Below are 23765 nucleotides of genomic sequence, written 5' to 3' on the forward strand. Positions count from 1 at the left end.
GTCTAGAAAAAGAAATCAAGCGCATCAATAAAGGATGGGAAAATACATATGAGCATTATCGATCCTTGGTAGAAGAACGCGAGCGCATGATGGGGGAAGCTATTGCTCAAATGGGTGAAGTGGCTCGGTATATGAATGGATTGGCCAATAGAGCGGAGATCATCCAACTGCGCACAAATCCGGTTTCTGAATATACAAGGGAGATCATCGCCATTATGAATGAAATTGTAGAGCTGAGTCTGAGGGCTAGGCCTTATATGTAATAGAACTCCTTTGTAATGAGTGAAACTTTTTATCCAATGAAAGTATTTCCGAATGGTTACTGCTTGGGTCGACGCCTTTTATTTGCATTTCACACTTGCATCATTCATTATGCATAAGTAAATTCATCATTTATAATGCATCACCAATAAAATGCATCATTTATAGCACATTACCAATAATATGCATTCGAATTTAAAAAGAGCAATAAAATTAATTTCCGAAGGGTTATGTGACAGACGATTCTGGCAAGTAAAAACTCCAATCCTTATCACACGCGAAGTAGAGCCATGGATGCCAAGCTTGATCAATTAAAGAAAGAAATGCAAGAAGATTTACTAAAAATACAACAAGAATGGCAGGCAAAGATGGATCAGTCACAAAAGTCAATTATAGATCAAATCCTGCAAAGCCAGGCTAATATGATGAAGGAGATGATGACCAAGATGTCTGGGTTACGTACTGAAACAGTTAAAGAACCAAGCACTGCCCCTGTTGAAGTTTCTAGGCAGGAGTCTACCCCGAGACTAGTTATCTCACCTGAAAAGCTAGTTGAGCATCCTGCAGGGTCTTCAGCGGTAAAGGTTCAAATGGCCACGACTAACCCTCAAAACAGTCCTTATGAGTATATTGATGTAGATCCTGAGGAAATGGAGAAACCTAAAACGGAAGTACCAGAGCATTTAAAGGACTGGTGCAAAGGTTTTTTTAAAGAAATGGGAAAGCAGAGTTCTCAAGACGGAATGAATGCAGAGGAATTGAGTCTTGTGCCAGACCTAGTATTACCACCAAAGTTCAAAATGCCGGAATTTGAAAAGTATAATGGAAAAACTTGTCCTGTTGCTCAATTGACCATGTTTTGTCGAAGAATGACAGGATTTATGAAGGATGATGGGCTATTAATTCACTGTTTCCAGGCCATTTTGACGGGGTCAGCTGTCAGATGGTATAACCAATTAACCCGAGCTAAAATAGGGGCTTGAAAGGATTTGGCCAATGCGTTTAAAGAACAATATCAACACGTTACCGACATGATGCCTGATCGTGTTACTCTCTAAAATATGGAGATGAAGCATAATGAGACCTTCCGACAATACGCTCAGCGCTGGAGGGATATTGCTGCTCAAGTGCACCCACCACTTATTGAGAGGGAGTTTATAACCATGTTTATAGATACGTTAAAATCTCCTTATATTGATCATATGTTAGGAGTGGCAACTAAGAGTTTCTCTGATATCGTGATGTGCGGAGAGATGATCGAGAGAGCATTAAAGAAGGGGCAGATTGTCGGTAGCCAAACTCCTGCAAAGAAACCCTATGTGAAAAGGAAAGAATGAGAGGTGAATAATGTAAATTTCTCTGTGAGTAAGCCGAAGATGGGAAATTCTTATTCATCCCAAGGAGAGACTAAGCGCGAGCATAACAATGAAAGGATGACGTTCACTCCCATACCAATGACTTACAGTGAGATCTTCCATGGATTAGTCCAAGCTCACGTAGTGTCACCAAAATTCATTGATCCAATTAAACCACCTTATCCAAAATGGTTCAACGAAAATGAGGCATGCGAATATCATGCAAATCTCAGAGGACATAACATTGAAAAGTGTCTTACTTTCAAAAGAGTGGTTGAAGATCTGATCAAGAGAACGGTGGTGTCCTTTAATGATTCTGAAGCACCCTGTGTTGCTGCAAACCCGCTTCCAAATCATCAGAATCAGGGAGTGAACGCTATTGAGAAAAATCAGAAAATTAAAACGAGAATTGAAGAAGTAAGAACACCACTGAAGTGGGTATATGCTCAAATAAGGGAGAGAGGGTTGTTGAGCCCTAGAAATGAATGCTCAACGGAAAAGACAGAGAACTTTTGTGAATACCATGGTGAAAATGGTCATCAAATTCAGGACTGTCAAGAATTCAGGCAAATAGTCCAAGAATTAATGAACAAGAAGGAGTTGCAGTTCTATGAAGAAAGAATGAGTGAGAATGAAAGATATATCTGTGCTTCTGAAGAAAATTCAAGGGAAGCTGAAAAGAATTTAAAAAAGCATGTCCTGGTCATATCGAAACCAAATTATGAGGCCAGCAGTGGAAGTATAACATCTAGGGTGGTGATCAAAACTCCTACGCCTTTTGCCTACAAGAGTAACAAGAGTGTTCCCTGGGACTATACATGCCAAATTAATACTCCTGAGAGTAAGGAGGAAGAGGTTGCTGAAGTTGGATTTTTCACCAGGAGCGGAAGATGCTATGCTCCTGGAAAGGCTGATAAAGCAAGAGTTGTGGTTATTGAAGATCCTGATGATAAATTGAATGAACCTGTTAAGATTGAGGAGGCTCAGGAATTTTTAAAGTTTTTGAAACACAGCGAGTATAACATCGTGGAACAACTTCATAAGACCCCAGCACGGATTTCAATGTTATCTCTACTGTTGCATTCGGAAGTACATCGAAATACTCTGATCAAAGTGCTGAATAAAACTTTTGTAGGGAAGGATATACCAGTGGAACGTGTGGACAGGATGGTAAACCATATTAATGCAGATAATTTCATTTATTTTTATGATGACGAAATACCTGAAGAAGGAAAAGGTAGGGGCAAGGCATTACACATTACGGCTCATTGCAAAGGAGTCATCGTCTCAGGGGTGTTAATTGATAACGGATCGGCCTTGAATGTTATGCCATTCGCCACTCTAAATAGACTTCCTGTGGATGTATCACAAATGAGTGTTTGTGGCAATGCTGTAAGGGCATTTGATGGGACAGAACGTAAAATAATGGGGAAGATGATTATCCCTCTCAGAATTGGCCCTACAACATTTGAAGTAGATTTTGTTGTCATGGATATTCATCCGAGTTATAGTTGTTTTCTAGGGAGACCCTGGATTCACATGGCTGGGGCAGTTCCTTCCTCCCTTCACCAAAAGCTCCGATTCATTGTTGATGGGACTCTGGTGACCATCAAAGCGGAAGAAGACATCATTGCCTCTATCACTACAGATGCACCATATTTAGGGGTAGATGAAAATGCACTAGAGTCCTCTTTCCAGTCCTTGGAATTTGTTAATGCTACTTTTATCTCTGAAGGCAAAAGAATTCCCATTCCTCATCTTTCAAAAAATACAAAGATGCAATTAAAGGAGACATTAGCTAGAGGAGCAAAGGTAGGGAAAGGCTTGGGAAAGAAACTGCAAGGCATCACTGAAGGGCCGGCTCCAGTTCCTAAAAGAAATTATTTTGGTCTCGGATACAAACCAACGTACCATGATAAAGTCAAAGATGCACAAAAGCTTAAGGAAAGGAGGAAGGCAAGAGTAAAGGGAGAAGACCTTGTTTGGGGACCCATGGTCATTCCGCCTCTCTCCAAATCTTTTATGTCTGGAGGATTTGTGATTGACACGCTGAAACAGTCATGGGATAGTGAAGATATAAAATTTGTTGAAGATTTATTGGGAAGCCTGAGCATCAACGCTATCACAGATGATTCTACTGGAGAATGCTCATTGGCATCAATCCGTCCATGTCCTCCTGGCTATGTTTTGAACAATTACACTGTTGAAGAACTCCCTGTGTTCTATAAGCACTCTTCAAAGTAATGCATAATAACAAATCTGTCTCCTTTTGACCCAAATATAATAGGGCTTTTGTAAAAGACAAATTGTTATTTGTCATTGCTTTAATGAAACGGTGTTCTCTTTTCATTCTAATCTTAGCAAGTATTTTATTCATTTCTTGAATATTCTTTATTCTTTATTGATAATTATTCTCTTGATAATTATTAGATAAAAATTTTGTCCACAGCCAAATATACTCCTATTTGATTCGCAGGTCTTCAGATATCAATTGTTCGAGTAATGATACTTTTGAACCACAAATTGATTTTGAAAATGACATGTGTCTCGAAGAATCTGAGGGTTATAAAGATGAAGAGGAATGTGAGTTAAACTCTGAGCTTGTTAGAATGATGGAGCAAGAAGATAGACAAATATTGCCTCACAAAGAGACAACTGAAACAATAAATTTGGGAACAGAAGAGGATATAAAGGAGGTTAAAATAGGCACTTCACTCTCACCAAAAATAAGAGATGGTCTTATAAGCCTTCTTCGGGAATATAGAGATGTGTTTGCTTGGTCTTATCAAGATATCCCGGGGTTGGAGACTGACATTGTGATGCACAAGCTACCAATAAAGCCAGAATGCAAGCCTGTTCAGCAAAAACTTCGAATGATGAGACCAGATATGCTATTCAAAATCAAGGAAGAAGTGAAGAAACAATTCGATGCTGGATTTTTACAAGTGGTCAAATACCCTGAATGGGTAGCAAACATAGTGCCGGTTCCAAAGAAAGATGGCAAAGTTCGGATGTGTGTTGACTATCGGGATCTCAATCGAGCGAGCCCCAAAGATAATTTTCCACTCCCACACATCGATACTTTGGATGACAATACGGCTGGTCATGCTCTTTTCTCTTTCATGGATGGTTTCTCAGGTTACAATCAAATTAAGATGGACCCAGAAGACATGGAAAAGACAACTTTTGTGACAATGTGGGGTACGTTTTGTTACAAGGTGATGCCCTTTGGACTTAAGAACGCCGGGGCAACATATCAAAGAGCCATGGTTACGTTGTTCCACGATATGATGCACAAGGAGATAGAAGTGTACGTGGATGATATGATTGCCAAATCACAAACCGGAAAAGAACATGTAAAAGTCTTAAGGAAGCTATTTTTAAGATTAAGGAAATACCAGCTCAAGCTTAACCCGGCCAAGTGCACATTTGGAGCTACTTCAGGGAAGTTATTGGGATTTGTAGTCAGTGAGAATGGGATAGAAATAGATCCTGGTAAAGTCAAGGCAATTTTGGAATTACCTCCCCCTAGAACGCAAAAGGAAGTACGAGGTTTTCTGGGAAGGTTAAATTATATTGCCAGATTCATCTCTCAGTTGACCGAGAAATATGATCCAATATTCCGATTACTGAGAAAGCAAAACCCAGGAGAATGGGATGATAGTTGCCAAGAATGCTTCGATAGAATTAAGAGTTACTTAATTAATGCTCCTGTCTTGATGCCACCAATCCCAAACAAACCATTGATTTTATATTTGACTGTCTTTGAGAAGTCAATGGGATGTGTGTTGGCTCAACATGAAGAAACTGGAAGAAGAGAACGAGCTATTTACTATCTCAGTAAGAAATTCACTGACTGTGAGACTCGATACCCCTCTATCGAAAAGTTGTGTTGTGCTTTAGTATGGACTACTAAGAGATTGAGACAGTATTTGTTGTATAATACTACCTGGTTGATATCAAGACTGGATCCGTTAAAGTACCTGATGGAATCAACGGCTCTAACTGGAAGGATGGCGAGATGGCAAATGTTGTTGTCCGAATTTGATATAGTCTACATGAACCAGAAATCAGTTAAAGGAAGTGCTATTGCAGATTTCCTGGCAAGCAGAGCATTAGAAGACTATGAGCCAGTAAAATTTTATTTTCCGAATGAGGACTTGATGAGTATATTTGTTACTGAAGAAGATACTCCGAAAAATGAAGCATGGAAAATGAACTTCGATGGCGCTTCTAATGCTGTGGGACATGGAATTGGGGCAATACTAGTTTCACCTGAGGGAGATCATTATCCTTTTACTAGTAGGCTCGCCTTTGAATGCACTAACAATATGGCAGAATATGAAGCATGTATCTTGGGTATTCAAGCTGCAATTGAGCGCAAAGTTAAAAGCCTGGAAGTATTCGGCGATTCTGCTCTGGTTATTTATCAGCTTCGCGGGGAATGGATGACTCGAGACTCCAAGTTGATAGAATACAAGAACTTGGTGATGGAGTTGATCAAAGAGTTTGAAGAAATTTCTTTTACTTATCTTCCTCGTGAAGAAAATCAAATGGCAGATGCCTTGGCTACGTTGGCAGCTATGTTTAAGGCCGATGATCAATCTCGAATGATGCCTATTCGGATGAGTATAAGAGAAATGCCAGCTCATTGTTGCAACATAGAGGAAGAAGAGGATGATAGTATCCCATGGTATTATGATATTCTCCAGTATGTGAAGTATCGGGCTTACCCAGCGGAGGCAACTGAGAATGATAAACGGACCTTAAGAAGATTAACAATGGGGTATGTCCTTGATGGAGATATATTGTATAAAAAAGGCAAGGATCAGGTGCTTTTGAGATGTGTGGATAGAATTGAGGACAAGAAAATACTTGAGGAAGTCCATGAAGGAGTTTGTGGAACACATGCTAATGGATTCACAATGGTTAGAAAAATCATGAGGTTTGGGTACTATTGGTCCACTATGGAAGGGGATTGTATCAGATTTGCTCGAAGATGTCATAAATGCCATATTCATGATAACCAAATACATGTTCCTCCTTCACCACTCCATGTAATGAACGCACCTTGGCCATTTTCAATGTGGGGCATCGATGTCATTGGGGCAATTTCACCGAAGGCCTCAAATGGACATCGTTTTATCTTAGTGGCTATAGACTACTTCACCAAATGGGTTGAAGCTGCCTCTTATGCTAATGTCACAAAAGGAGCAGTGTGCAGATTTCTAAAAAGAGAAATCATTTGTAGATATGGAACACCTGAAAGGATCATCACAGATAATGCATTGAATTTGAACAACGATTTAATGAAGGAAGTTTGCACAAAGTTAAAGATCAAACATCACAATTCGGCTCCTTATCGCCCAAAAATGAATGGGGCAGTAGAGGCAGCGAATAAAAACATCAAGAAGATCATCACAAAAGCAACTGAAACATATAGAGACTGGCATGAGAAATTACCTTTTGCGTTGCTTGCTTATCGCACGTCCGTTCGTACATCTACTGGGGCAACACCATTCTTTTTGGTATATGGGATGGAAGCAGTTTTACCTGTTGAGGTGGAAATACCTTCTTTGAGAGTATTGATGGAGTTGAAACTGGACGAGGCTGATAGGGTACAAAGTAGGTTTGATCAATTAAATTTGATTGAGGAGAAAAGGCTGAGAGCTATCTGCCATGGCCAAATGTACCAGAAAAGGATGATACGAGCATATGACAAGAAAGTCAGACCTCGAGAATTTCGTGAAGGCGATATGGTGCTAAAAAGATCCTACCTATGCAAAAAGACTTTCGAGGGAAGTGGATGCCGAACTGGGAAGGTCCCTATGTTGTAAAAAAGGCATTCTCAGGAGGAGCTTTGGTGTTAACAGAAATGGATGGAGAAGATTTGCCTAATCCCGTGAATTCCGATTCGGTCAAACGATATTACACTTAAAAAAAAAAGGGAAAAAATGAAAATATGATGGAAAAATGAAAAAAAAGAAAAAGTAAATAAAGGAGGGTTCAAGATGAAAACCCAAAATGGGCGTCTTGAAATCAAAGGAGGATTCGAGTTGAAAATCTGTAATGGACGGCTCGAATATCCAGAAGTTGAAATGGCGGATTCCCTCGGAAGCCTGACAGTTCAGGAAAAGACTCTCATGCTCACACATCTTTTGTACGATCTGAATCTTTGAAACACATGTCAACTTTCAAAAAAAGATTTGGGGTGAAGAAGTAAAAGGATTCAGCATTTGATATTCACTATATTTGTCCTTTGATCTTCCTTTGTACTTACTTATTTCTTGTCCCCAAAAGATTATAATTTCTCATTGCCTCTTTTCCATGAAACTTGTCAAATTTGATTCATTGTCCTTGTATATATTCACCAAATTATTGATTATTATGCCTTACTCTGAAAAGTGTCAGAGTATGGGGATTTTGAAACAGGTGTTCGCCAGAGAGCACATACAAAGACACGCTCCCATCAATCATTAAACAAATCATTGAAAAAAAGGGTTTAAATCAAAGAAATCAGTTTCAACATAATCATACTTTTCCAAAGCAAAGAAGTCCCAATTTAAAGGCATGCAACAAGGAGAGGCCATTCTGAATGAATTTTCTCTGAAAAATCAATCAATGACCAAAGAATCAAAGAGGCAATATAAACTCTCTCGGGGTAGATCGGAGGGACCAAGTCAAAGAATATTTAATGAGATGTCAAGAAAGTAACCAGGCATGGATAAACGCATAAATATCGCATATTCCGATCAAAGAGTATGAGAGATTCCCAATGCCAGGATCGAACTGATCATAACCCTTTAAACATGCATTTAGATCATTCTTAGAGCATATTGATAACATGAAATCATGTCATATGACCATTTTTTTAACAGGGTTTTCAAGATCTATTTCATTAGCAAAGCAATGAATCAGTTAACATCAGCTGGCCAGAACTCTTCATCACGTATGAGCCGTGTCATCCCCGACCAGATCTCCTCATCGCGTAGGAGTCGTGTCACCCCAGATAACCAGTCGTCCTCATCACGTAGGAACCATGTTATCACCCCATAGATAACCAGCTGTCCTCATCACGTAGGAACCGTGTTATCACATCTCCTAAAGATGGCCAAGAACTCTTCATCACGTATGAGCAGTGTCATCCCCCGACCAGATATCCTCATCATGTAGGATCCGTGTCACCCTTAGACGACCCGAACTCTTCATCACGTATGAGCAGTGTCGTCCCCCAACAACCAGCATTATCCAATTTCTATGGAAAAGGGGAGAACCAGACAAAAACGTGTTGTTTTTGTTGTCTTTGCCCTATTCTTGTTAACACAAGAATGCGCAAAGAGGGGCAGCTGTAGACACTCGTTTTTGTCCGGGTCTTTTTATTTATTATTATTATTTTATTTAATTTTGTTGTTACATGCTTGCAGGCCAACCAGTGACCTAACAGTTGATCCAAGACCCGACCCAAAGGGGGATCCGACCCGGTCCAGAGCTGGTTTCTGCCAGTCACCATATCCCGTGCCATACCTCTCTGCCACCAGCAACTCACACCATGCCCTGCTCCAGTCACCATGATGTGTTAGCTCCATGCCGGTCACCACACGTGACCATGCTCTGCTCCAACAGGCCAGCATCACCTCCAAAGCCTAGTATTACAGAACGTGAAGGAATCAACCATTTTGTTTTCTGTTTTATATTTATGTAAAATGGGTTATATAAAACCCCAAGAAATCAGTGTAGAGGGGGGACGAAAAAGAGAGAAGGAAGAACACTGTAACAAAATATTTCTCAGCAAAAAACGTTTTTTCAGCAATAAAAAAAGAGGAACCGAAAATTGTTTGAAGCAAAGAGGTATTTTCTTGTTTATTTTCATTGCTCGGTTTATTTTTCTAAATCCTTATAATACAACTGAAAAATATATTTTAGTGTATAATTTTTCGTTCTAGGTTCTTTATACAAATTTTACAGTTTCAAAAAAATAAATAGAGATAGGGAGTTAGATTACCTCGCTGCCAGTGTGCTTCGTCAAGGACAAGGTTGTCGTCGGGGAAGGATAGCAGGGGTCTTGCGAGGTAGGTTTAGGTCGTGGCACCACCGCATGTGGTGGTCGGCCATGGGTTTGGTTCGTTCAGCCGAAGAACGGAGGTAAGGAAACATTGTGTCGTTGAGGGAGTTCCGTTGGGTGGACTTCCCGTGTTTCGTAAACCGCCGGTTGGAGTGGAATGACCATCCTTAGAGGGTGACCGAGGTGTTTGAGAGTCGGTCGCCGTTTGCACGAAGAAGGGAGAGCATTCTGTTCCTTTAGAAAGGGGAGAGGGGGGCCAAATCGTTTAGATTTCACTGAAATAACAAAGAGTATACTTTAAAATCAATTTTGGGTTAATATCAACTATGCTCCCTCCATTTCTCATCATCCTTTACATTGGTCGCTCAAAGTATTGGATTATTCACGTTAAACCCCTAATACAATGCCGTGTCTCACATTTTAGTCCTCGGATCTCCTTGTTTTGTTTATTTCATTTTCGGCACTTCAGTTTCGTTTTTTTAATTTGGTCACTAAATATGTTATATTTTTTGTTTTTATTTATTTCTGATTTGTGATTGCTGGACTTGTTATATTTCTTTACATTATGTTAATATCTTTAATTTGTCATGTATTCGATTATTCATTTTATTAAAATTTCAATGTATGCAATGTACGAAATTCGTTTTTATCTGTTGATTTGCGTCGTGATTAAATTTTCACCTTCCAGTTTATTATTGTTTTAATTTATTCATGCTCCTTTAATTTTTATGTTTTTATTCTAGTTGGTAAAATCTGTTTGTAGATATATAATATACAATTTATTTTCCACTGATCGTTGTTATCATTATGGCATTGTTACTTATTATATCAAACATTAGTTGTAAATTTATGTTTTATTTGTCTGCGTGTATTATTATATATGTTGTTTCCATATTTATATATAGTTTTGCAAATGTGTACCTGAGTACTTATTTTACGTATTCTATAATTTAATTCCTATAAAATATCTTTGCTTGTTAAGATTTTTTGTTCGTGTGTTTTAAGAGTACGATTTGTAGAATGGACGTGGAAAGCATCGTTTGATCGAAGTGGTGTAATCCGATACGACGTTCGAACAAATGTAAACTTGAAATAAAATTGATTTTATTTTGCTAATTAATTCCTTTTATTTTAAGTTGAACAATGCGATGTATGTTACTAAATAGCGATGTATTTTATGTGAATATCGATTTTCATTTTATATTCGATTCACGTTTTTTTAAAATATTAATGAGGAGGGAATATTCTTTAACTGATAAGAAATATTCGAGTTAGCTTTCCCGACGGAGGATTGCTAATTTTGAGATTTCTTTTCGAGTTAAAGAATTTTCTTTAATTATTTAATTCGAAGCAAATTAATCAATTTTCGATAAACAGATCATATTTTAACTTTATATTCGATTTGTAATTTCCACCATTTACGACGATGTGTAAGCGACACAGTACCAATTTTGGGTGTTGTGGGGGTGCTTACCCTTCCCCACACGTAACCGACTCCCGAATCTATTTAAATGAATCTTTGGTAACGTAGACCGAATTTTGTCTTAAAAAATGATTTTTCTTAAAATTGTTTTAAAAGACGTTTTTAGGTATTCGACCTACCTAACCCAAAGGTCGATGGCGACTCCCTTTTCCATTTTATTTCAATCAATCCAAAAATCACCCAATATTTTTTAAATTAAAGTCATAATCGTTTTTTTAAAATAATATTAAATAGTTTTATAAAAAATGGTTATGCCAATAATTACACAAATAGTCCATGTTATTTATATATTTTTTCAATTTTGATCCTAGTTTTAATAAATTAAAGGGTAAACTGCTCCAATGGTCAATAAATAAATAGTTTAGTTATTTTTATATATGTTTTTTTGTTGGATTTGATAAAATATAAAATGAAATATTTATGATTATATTTAAAATATTTATGATTTTACAATTTTAACTAGACAGCTCTCGGTAATTCTCCAGCACAACCTTCTGTAAAAGAAAGAGCGTGAGCGATCCCAGTCGACGATTTCTTTTATTACCCCTTTTGCAACCATCCTTAGAGAAGTATCATAAAGTTCAGCAAATTTAGTGGCTATCTGGTTGTATATCGGCAAAAGTTGCTTCTCAGGTGATCGCATTTGCTGTTGCAGAGAATCCACTTGTGCATGGGCGCCATTGCTTTTGGCTTCCTAAAGTTTTCCCTTCATGTTGATAAGCTGTTGGTCAAACCTGACCATGCACTCCAGTAGCTCCTTTGTCCTAAACTTTATTTTGATCATTCCTTCTGGCTCAAATACATTACCCTTAGCAGTAAGCTCGACATACATTTCGATATGGTCTGAATTGATCCGACTGTCCACAACGACCCAGGCCCTACCACGGAGCTCGCCCATCATGGGAATGTAAACAAAGACATGTTGGTTGTATGTTCTGAGATTCTCAACAATGGTTGATCCAGCCTGAAGGATACCCTCAAAAAGATCTCTTTGCCCACCAGAAAAGCCTCTCCAGTTGGCAAGAATGAAAAGGGGAAGCTCTTCCCTATTAAAATCCATTATCGGATGAGTCGTCTTTGTAGTAGAATCTGGAAACCATACCTGTCCAGCTTGTGGGACAACTCTTTTATGGGAGTCGAGTTGTCCTGGATCGACAGGGATAACATGCATCACTGTCTGTGTCTCAGCTGTAACTATTCCTACAGGGATTCCTCCAAGCTTTGCCCTTCCTGTCACTACTGTTCTAGCCCAGCCTTCAAGTGCTTCCACAAAGTTATCCCAGTCAAAAATACCTCCCTTCTAGTTGTCACTACTGTCTAAAGCACTAGAAATAGGGGCACGAGGATCATATGAATTTTCTGGGAAGTACTCCACAGGCCTTTCTGGAAGATCTAATGGATATAAAATGGGAAGTGGACCACCTATATGAGGAGGAATGCAACTTAGCCAGTTCAAAATAGCTGACACCCCTTCAAGATCATCTGAGATTGTGAGATGGACAACCCCATTTGTCGCCATCATTTTAGGTCCACCAAGTTGCATGTGGAAGGAGTAGGGGAAAATTTAATTTAAAATATTTAATGACAAATTAAATTATAAGAATGTTCAAAAAATGAAAGAATTAATAAAATTAATTTTTAAAAAAATAATTTAAAATAAATATATTTTCATTTATTAAAATAGGATCAAATTGAAAGAAAATATAAATAACATGGACTATTTGTGTAATTATACCATCCAAGTAAGCCTGTTAACTGCTGTTAACAGGCCACGTGTGTTTTCCATCACGTCAGTTAACTGCGAGTGACCAATTTGTATCAAATGATAACGTTAGTGACCGATTTGTAACTTTTGAAACATCAGTGGTGAAAACGAAAACTTACTCAAACATTAGTGGCCATTGGAGTAGTTTACCCTTAACTTTATCGAGGCATATGCCACAACCTTACCTTTTTTTTCATAAGCACACTTCCTAAGCCATTGGAATATGCATTAGTAAAAACCACGTGATTCTTATCATACTCAAGTTATAGAAACATTGATGTCTCTATTAAAATACTCTTTAGAATTTCAAAACTCTCTTGACCCTTCTCCGTTTTGCAAAAGACACATCTTTGTTTAAAAACTTGGTTAGCAACAAAGCTAACGTCGAAAAGTTCTTCACTAACCTTCGATAGTAACCAGCAAGCCCCAAAGAAATCTGAACTTCAGGATCATTCTTTGGGAGTTTCCAATTTTCTACAACGAGTTTCTCTTAGGATCTACTCTTATACCTTATGCCGAAACAATCTGGCCAAAGAAAGCCATCTCTGCTAACCAGAATTTCACATTGGAATAGTTTGGCATACAAGTTCTTCTCTCGAAGAATCTTATTTAACTGTCAAAATCCATGCATAACCACATTGATTTATCTTTCTTTTTGCTAATAACACAAATACTTCCCAAGATGGAATACTAAAACTTTGATCAATTAACTCTTATAATTGGGCTCCTATGTCACTTGACTCACTTAAATCATTTTATACTAAATCATAGAAACATGTTCAATACCTTAATAACCATCAACCTTGAATTCTACCTCTCGATCTGGAGGTAACTCAATAAATTTACCTGAAAAGACATCTATAAATTCCCAATTTTGTGAAATTATCAAACAATTCTACTTTAATTATTTGAGTATCTATCTCATTAGCCATAAAAACTATATATATATATATATATATATATATATATATATATCTTTCTGACATCATTTTCTTCACAATCATTATCGATATCATCTTGAGCGATGATTTTATTTTTTTCTCCAAAAACTATAATGTCCATATCCTCTACATCTTTCTGAAACAATTGTCTCTCAATACAAACAACCTATACCCAATATGATCTTAACTCATCAAATGATAATTTCATCAAATTCACAATGAACATATCCCCTGAAATCTTTATTAAATGTTTACTACTTGTCCAACTCACACTTGTACCATGACCCACTAGGGTTTACCGATATAATCTCATTCGAGATTAAGTTGAATACAATACTTTTATTTAAAATCTTTCATTTCCTTCTTAAGGTAATCCATGTAACTTTTTCGGAACCATTTAAAATGTTCTTGAGCAGTTGAAACATTTTCTATCTCAACTATGAAAGTCTAATTATCCAAATCATTTAATAAGAAGGATTGACAACTTTGTAGCAATAACCTCATAGTAGTTAATGCTAAAATTACACTAGTAACCAAATTTTACTCTTTTTCCTATCATTACGAACTTGACACTTTTCCAAGTTCTCGAGAATTAATCTTGATTCTTAAATAATAATTCATTGAAGTATAAAATGGGTAGAAAATCCATTTTCACAAATTACCTTCTAAAAGTAACTCAATTAGGTCCATAAAACTTAACATTTATTCTTAAACAAACTCATAATCAGTTGATCTAGTAATAACTCATCTTTCTATAAGCTTTTAGCGGTCAATGCATTTACCGCTTACTCATTTCCTCTTACTCAAATTAACAATACTTTAAACAATTTAACACTTCACTTAAATATTTCTCAATTATTTAAGCTTGCCTGAAGAAAGCTAGAAATCATCATTAAATTCAGAAATCTCCTCTGGATCCTCATTCAATTCAACTTATCTTGGGTAGATTTTGATCTTGACCTTCTTTTCAATATTATCTATTGTATTACCTTTGTCCTTAGTTTCCAACATCTATTAGGACATACATAATAATAACACTCAAGTTAATAAAGAGTGACATCAATCACACTCTAATTGACACCATATCAGTAACTTTGACAATCTTAATGGCATGTAATCATTTTTCTCAATTCAATTTAAACTCGTTTCGGCCGAGAATCAGCTAAACATGTAGCTCTGATACCAATAAATGTAACACACATTTCCAGTATACATTTTCGTACACAAGTCATAGGTGTCACGTGACTTTTAAAAACATTTACCCATTTGTAAAACCAATAAAAAATTCAAAATTTAAAACCTAAACATTTTAGTACAACAATAAAATAGTCGTTGAAACATATTACCAAAGTTATCCTTTTAAATACATTCTAAAGCATTTTTCTTAATTTTGATTACATGCCAACAATTTTCAAAATAAACATGATTGCCCTACTGTTACTGATGAGAGTCAACCTTAGATTGATGATAGTTACTATTACTGCTGCACTCCTTACTCGACTAGTCTCTGTTTTTACCTACGCGTGAAATCAACACACATTAAATATTTACTTAGTGAGACATAATATTGTAAAGAAACATTAGTATATACATAAGTATATCATGGTTATTTGGTTTTGAACTCAATTGTATACTCTACAAAGATCAGATAAATCTCTATCATTTAAACCAAATTTATTCCATACAATCATCGTAATTATTCTTATTATGTCCTACATACCCATCTTTTTGTACATTTTCCCCCCATTATTCTTTAGTAATTATTCGTTCTTTTCATTTATGGCATCCTTTCATGCTGATAATGCACCGTTATGCATTTTATTTATGACATCCTTTCATACCGGTAATACACCGTTATTCATCTAACTTACATTAGTGGCACCTTTCTGCCAAAAATGCACTGTTAGGCATCTAACTTGCATTAATGTCACCTTTCTACCAAAAAGCACAGTTAGGCACCTAACTTGTATTAATGGCACCTTTCTGCCAAAATGCATGGTTAGGCATTTATTCTTTCATCTAAAGGCATTTAACATTTAATCTAACTTGCATTATTGGCACATTTCTGCCAAAAGCACAGTTAGGAATTTAGTATTTTATTTTAGAACAGTTCCTACTCCAATAATTATTCATAATATCAATTAACTATTTAATTTCATTATAAATTCTTTAGTTTGCACCCGTAGTGTCAATACAATAATTCACCACCTCATTAAGAATTACGTGGGGATGCACACCTAATGTCAATACAGAAATTCATAAACTCATTATCAATTCCTTAGGTTGCACACACATTGCCAATACGAAAATTCATAATCCTATTATGAATTTCTTAGTTTTGCACACGCAGTGCCATACGAAAATTCATAAACTTATTATGAATTTCTTAGTTTTGCACACAGAGTGCCCATACGGAAATTCATAAACTTATTATGAATTTCTTAGTTTTGCACACACAGTGCCCATACGAAAATTCATAAACTTATTATGAATTTCTTAGTTTATGCACACACAGTGCCCATATCGAAATTCATAAACTTATTATGAATTTCTTAGTTTTTGCACACACAGTGCCTATACGAAAATTCATAAACTTATTATGAATTTCTTAGTTTTTGCACACACAGTGCCCATGCAAAAATTCATAAACATATTATGAATTTCTTAGTTTTGCACACATAGTGTCCATACGGAAATCCATAAACTTATTATGAATTTCTTAGTTTTTGGACACACAATACCCATACGGTAATCACCATACGTATATTAAGCAACATGCATCTATGACTATCATAACGTATAAGTACATAATAAATGCACTCACCTGGTTTGCCGTGCTATTATATCCCAAAATGCAAATCTGATAACTCAGCTACTTTGCCTTTGCCTATTGTTTTGCTTGACTCTGGAGCTTGATTCCGATCTACTCAAGCATCCATTAAATGCATGTACAATATCAAATGTTAGTATATTCCCTAACATTTATACTTACAAAATACTCAAAAGTACTATTATTAAATTTTCTATAACAATCTCAGTCTATCTTAAAATTTCTGGCTCAATAATATCGGTACCCCTACCATGGTATCGACACTTCTATACTACGGTATCGATACTCCCTTTCAGTATCGATATCATTTCTACATTCTAGATCCATTATATCAATATATGTCTCTTAGTATCGATATTTCTATATTATGGTATTGATACTCTATTACGGTATCGATACCAATTATGTATTCTATGATCAATGGTATCGATACCTTCCTCATATTATCGATACTCACCTCAGTATCGATACTAATTGCATCAATATCGATGTTTTTTAATTGATTTCTTCCAATTTAAGCCTATAGTATCAGTACTGTTCTTCCAGTACCGGTACCCTTACCCAGATTTTCCATTTTCAGCCTAATTTTTACCCAATTTTGGCCAATTTCCCTTATTTTTATCTCCAACAACACTATCAAACTCTTCTTTACTTATCCCGACTAACTTTCCCTCATTTAGCTTCTTATAACATCTACAATCCCTAAAGAACACTTCAATCCAAAAATCATACTACTTTTTCTAACATGTTTTTAAACCCATCCAATGCTTTTAATCTCTTATTTACTTCTTTGACAAGTCAAATATACTAGTAAACATCAATAAAAAAAACTCATATCTTAACATATAATTCAAAAATTCATTTCTAAATCTCAAATATTTCATCCATCTCTTAGTTTTAATCTTATTTGATCCTTTCTTAAGCCTCTATAATACTCAATGGTTCAAAAACCAACCAAAAACGAAAGGAAAAGCTAGCCAAATGAAACCTTATCTTTGGCTATGGAGGAGAGCTCTTCCACGGAAAAGAAGAATAAAAGAGAGATGGCTTTTGTTGACTTACTTTCCCCTTTTCCCTTACTTTAATACCTTACAAAAATGAATTTTAAATTTAGTTCCCTTTAAAGGACCAAAATGCCCTCTTATTCATCTATTGTTACAAATTAGTCTAAAACATTATTCCAAATCATTTTCTCAGCTTTTATCATTTATTCAAATAAATACTCAAATTTTAAAACTTTTCAATAAAGTCACTGACCTGATATTTGGGGAATTACAGCAATGGAGCAGAGAGGCCAACTTGGGTGCGGTTTCTCACCGAATTCAAAGAGAAGTGCATCGAGCAGATCCACACTGATGAATTGATGGAGTAGTTTCTGCACTTGACTCAGGGTGATCGCTTAGTGTTGGAGTATGAGTGAGAGTTTCTCAGGTTTAGCAAATATACAGCAGAGTTGATATTGACTGAGAAGTGTCACTGCTACCGGTTCAGAGAGGGCCTTATTATCGATACTCATATGAGGGTACTAATGCCTTGACCCAAAAGCCACGTCAACCAGGGGGTATCTATACCAACAGGTAGGTATCGATACCAAAGGTTAAGTATCGATATTGAAAGGTCAGTATCGTTACCCGCAAACATATTTGGATAAATAACCCAAGGATTTAGGGATGAGACCTAAAGTACCCCAAATAAACTCTAATAACAATAAATAAGACTTCATGAGAGAATAGAAATTAATAATAGAATAGTATAAACAATAACAACTAGGTTTACATAAAACTAGCATTGTTTGATACTCTTCGACCATTGACGCGCCCCACGGCGCAGTAGAAACAAAACTCGATGGTCTCACCAGCGATCCGAGTACGTAAAACCAAAATCGGGAGAAAATGATGTGAATACTTACAATCGGTTTCTTGAAAAATAGCAAAGACAACAGCGAGAAGTGGTGATCACGAACGGTTTGAATCGTAAGCCTCTACAAAAACACGTCTCGGCCTCTATTTAGTTCACCCGATTGAGAGCAAAATTTTTCTTTTCCCAAAATCGGTTTTGAGAAAAATGGCTGAAGTAAAATGACTACTAGACCTTACATCATTTAAATATATCAATTATCCTAACATCTTAGGGTTTTTAAAGTTATTTCAAATTAATAAATAAAATATTATTTAATTAATTTAAATTAAATATACATTAAAGATTTATAATCTGAATTACAATCTTTAATGTTTATTTAAAAACTTATTTAATTATTTCAAATTATATATCAATTAAAAGAGTTGTAATCTAAATTACATTCTTTTAATGCTTACTTACTATATTCGGGATAATTAAAATCATATGTATATCAAATATGCATATATTAACTCTAGATATATTTTAGTAACATAAAACAAATTGTACATCTTTGCTCATTTCAATCCTAGGGTGTGGCCCTGTAGGTTCTTGTAACGTTAGTAGTAATTGTTAGAACAATTCTAATATTACATACAATGAGTGACATCTAGCAATATATCATTGTCACCTAAGTTACAAGAAATTATGATTCTCCATATCATCTTTGTGATTAACTCTTTTATGTATTACATCCTTTTGTCCTTTATATCTATAATAGGCACAAGTCTTAGAATAGTCACACTTGTATAGCCCATCTATTGTTTCTTGATATCTAAAGTATACTATAATTAACAAATAATTTGTGATATCACATATCAATTTATTCGAGCATGGCCATGTATTTCTAGTCTCACTCAATCAAGTGGCCTGTAATATATTTCCTATTATATAGGAAGGACAAATCTTATCTTAACCATACACACCCCACTACATATATTGAGATATATTCAATAACAGTCCGTATAGTGCAACCAGTTACGGAGCATGTTTAACTGTATCAAAACATACAACAATAAATGTTGGGACGACATTGATCTCAAGTCTAAGGATCATACATATAGTCATCACCATGAGCAATGTTATGATCGTTACATAATAATCCAAGACATATGCTCATGATGGGTCAACCCAATACATTGTTCTCAAACAATATAATCATGTATCAATTCTGACATCTCTATGTCAATGACAACTCCTTATCATCAATCAATAACATGTTAGTCTTAAGCGTATTATTATTGCCCATGCCCATAATAATACTTGACTATGGATCGTTTAATAATGTTATTATATGGACTTTATTATCTTTCAGTTTATGTTAAACACATACATATAACTGAAAATAATATTGGCCATGCCTTTATTCAATAAAATCGGTAAATAAATGTATTATTATAATCATCATATGATTGGTCTTTGGGTATACTCTAATAGCAAACAGTCAGGACACCCAAGTTCCTTCTAGCAGAATACGACATTCAGTGGAGCCAAGTCAGTTCCATGCACTTCAATGGACAACTGGGCGCAGATGCCTCAAGACTCGACATAGTAAGTTGGTGGTTGTACGCTTCTGATGCAAAATTTTGGATCTTACCCTAGGTGAACCCAAGGGTACATCGGTAGTGCTAGAGGGGTACGCGAACTCCAAGATACAGAATCCCTCAACCATACCATGATGCTAGCCACATATTAGTAGTTCAGAAGTTGTATGCTCATACTTGTGTCACTTTCCATATCATTTAGTAAATTCATATAGTATAGTATAGTTTTTAGTGAGGCATTGAGTTCGTAGGCTCAGTGTTCAGAATGTGTTTCCATGCGCAGGTTCTTAGGGGAAGTTTGTGCGGAGTTATCGTCACTATATATTCCAGTGCAGCAGACTAGATTTTCAGAGACCTTCAGAGTACATCTTGAGTCATCTTTAGAGGACATGTATTGTAAATGGACTCTTATGTATATTCAGTTGTAACTCTGATTTGTATTTGGTATTGTATTGTTTTGAGATATAATGTAGGAGCTCCCCATCATTTTGTAAACCCAAATTATCTTGTTTTACTTTTATTACTATGAATGGTTTATTTTCAGTGATTATAAACAGTTTTAAAAGAAACTTTTGGGTTACTATTTCGGTAGTCTCGTGTAACATTATAATCTATAGACCTTCGGGTCAAACTGGATTAAGGTGTTACATGTTCTTTATCTTCACATATCTAGTAGTGAGCAATCCTTATTGTATATTTTCATGAACGAAATGACAAGCAATCTCAATATGTTTCGTTTGTTCATGAAAGACTGGATTGGAAGCAATGTGAATAGCAATTTAAGTATCACAACAACGTTTTGCAAGAGCTGAGCTTTTAATTCTTACTTCATTGAGGAGCTGATACACCCATATGATTTCATACACGGACTTGGCCATTGCTCTATATTCGGCTTCTAAACTAGAGCTTGAGACCACAGTTTGTTTCTCACTCTTCCAGGAAATTAAGTTTCCTCCAACAAACACAAAATATCCTAGGTAGATCTTCTATATTCCTTGCATCATGCCCATTCCGGACCTAAAAAATATTCTATCCGAGTATGACCATGATTGCCATATAAAATTCCTCATCCAAAAGCACTCTTCAAATAATACAAGATTTGTTATGCAGCTTTCCAATGATCGACAGTTGGTGATAACATGTATTGGCTCAAAACACTCATCGGATAAACAATATCAAGGCGCGTTACAATAAGATAATTCAATTTTTCAATCAGTCTTCTGTACCTTTCAGGATCATCAAATAATTCACCTTCTTTGAATAATTTTTGATTGGGGACCATTGGAGTACTACAAGGTTTAACACCCAATTTTTCTGACTCTGATGATAGATCAAGCACATTCCTATTTTAATTTTGTTCACCTCAACTCCTAAAAAAATATTATAACATCCCCAGATCTTTGGTGTGGAACTGAGTATGGAGAAAAGACTTCCGAGATAAAATTTTACAAGAGTCACTTCCTGTGATTGCAATATCATCCTCATATACAACTAATAGGATAATGCCTTCATCAGACTTTCTAAAGAAAACATTATGGTCTAACTTACTTTTCTGCATCCTGAACTTTTTAATAGCCAGACTAAACTTCCCAAACCACGCCAGAGGACTTTGTTTCAAGTCATATATAGATTTCTTCAAATGACATACTTTCCCATACTCCCCCTGAGCAATAAAACCAAGTGGTTGCTCCATATACACCTCCTCCTCAAGATAACCATGAAGAAAGGCATTCTTTATATCTAACTGGTGCAAAGGTCAATCAAAAGTGTTGTAAGTGAGATGAATAATTTGACCGAAGCAAGTTTAGCAACATGAGAAAATGTATCGTAATAATACACTCCATAAGTCTAAACATATCTTTTGGTAACAATTCGAGCTTTCAATTAATGAATAGATCCATCAAGATTGCATTTAATAGTAAACACTTATTTGCACCCAATAGCTTGTTTACCAGTAGGTAAATGTACCAAAGTCCACGTACCATTGTCCTCTAGAGCAGTCATTTCCTCAATCATAGTTGTATGCCATCCCAGATGAGCTAATGCCTCTTGAACAATGTTAGGGATAGAAATAGTATCTAAGGACGTAAGAAAATCACGATAAGAGGAAGACAAACGATTATAGGAAACAACAGAAGAAATTGGTTATGTACATGTACTTTTACCTTTCTGAAGGGCAATAGAAATATCAAGATCATTTGTGGTAATCGGATCTGATGAATAAGATATTGGCTCATCAAGACATGATTCTGAAACCTCTATAACAGGGTTGGAATTGTGCAGTTGTGGGCGACGTGATTAGGTGTTTTTAATGGAAGGCTTATTAAATAAAGGTTGAACCAATGTAGAGGATGATGAATCCAAGTTTGACAAGATATGATAAATTAAAAAATCATCATCCTCTTGATACATAAGACCTGAAGAAAAATGGAAAGGTGTTTGTTCTAAAAAAGTAACACCGGCAGACACATGACACCTACCCAGACTTGGACAATAATAGCGATACCTTTTTTCTTGTACATGAATACCTCAAAAATACACATTTCAATGACTTATGATCAAGCTTTGTAACATGACAACGAATATCCCAAACAAAACAAATACACCAACAAAAATTTGGTGAGATGAGAAACATATTTTTATTTGGAAACAAAGTATGGAAAGATGTTTTACCCAACAAAATAGAAGAAAGTATATGATTGATGAGAAAGCAAGCAGTTGACACGACATCAGCCCAAAAACATTTTGGAATCTACATCTGAAATAACAAGTGTGAGCAGTTTCAAGAAGATGTCTATTTTTCTTTTAGTAACACCATTTTGAGAAAGGGTATCAACACACGAGGTTTTATGGAGCATGCCTTAATCAAGCATGTATTTTTTAAAAGGACCTTAAAGATAGTCTTTTGCATTATCACTTCGTAATATTTGAACATGTGTACTAAACTGAGTTCGAATTTCATTACAAAAAGAAGAAAATTGAGTAAACAATTCAGAACGGGATTTCATCAAATAAAGCCATGTCATCCTAGAATAATCATCAAAAAAGGTAACAAAATATCGAAAACCAAGTTTAGATATAACTAGATCATAATGGACTAACTCAAATGGGGCAAAAGCATTTTTATTATCTTTAGGATTTAAACTAAGGCAATGATGCTTAGCAAATTAACAAGATTCACAATCTAAAGACGTCAAGTTAGAAAATTGAGGACAAAGTTTCTTTAAAGAGGAAAGTGATGGATGACCTAGACGACAATGTTCTTCGAAAGGAGTGATCGTTCCAGTGCAGGCAATAATTTCTAGTTCTTAGGTATCGAGGATATAGAGACCATCAAACTTATGTCATTTACCAATAATCTTTTTCATCAAGAGATCCTGAAACAAATAATAACAAGAAAAAATGAGACATAACAGTTAAGGAGACTCGTAAGTTTACTAATTGACATCAAATTAAAAGATAATTTTGGTAAGCTCAAAACATATGATAAAGGAAGAGATGGAGTAGGTTTTGCAGTGCTAGAGCCAATAACATTAGATGTGGAACCATCGATTAAAGTAACAGGAGCGATAGAAAGATGGGATTTAAAATGAGAAAGAATATTGGGGTGGTTACCTGTCATGTGGTC

General features: G+C 35.8%; 1 pseudogene; it reads right to left on the bottom strand.

Annotated features, from left to right (window-relative positions):
• Positions 1–23765, bottom strand: part of LOC120187087 — a 58984-nt pseudogene that overhangs the window by 23996 nt on the left and 11223 nt on the right.

Source organism: Hibiscus syriacus, unplaced genomic scaffold, assembly GCF_006381635.1.
Source record: "Hibiscus syriacus cultivar Baekdansim isolate YM2019G1 unplaced genomic scaffold, ASM638163v2 tig00004035_pilon, whole genome shotgun sequence".
Classification (NCBI taxonomy): domain Eukaryota; kingdom Viridiplantae; phylum Streptophyta; class Magnoliopsida; order Malvales; family Malvaceae; genus Hibiscus; species Hibiscus syriacus.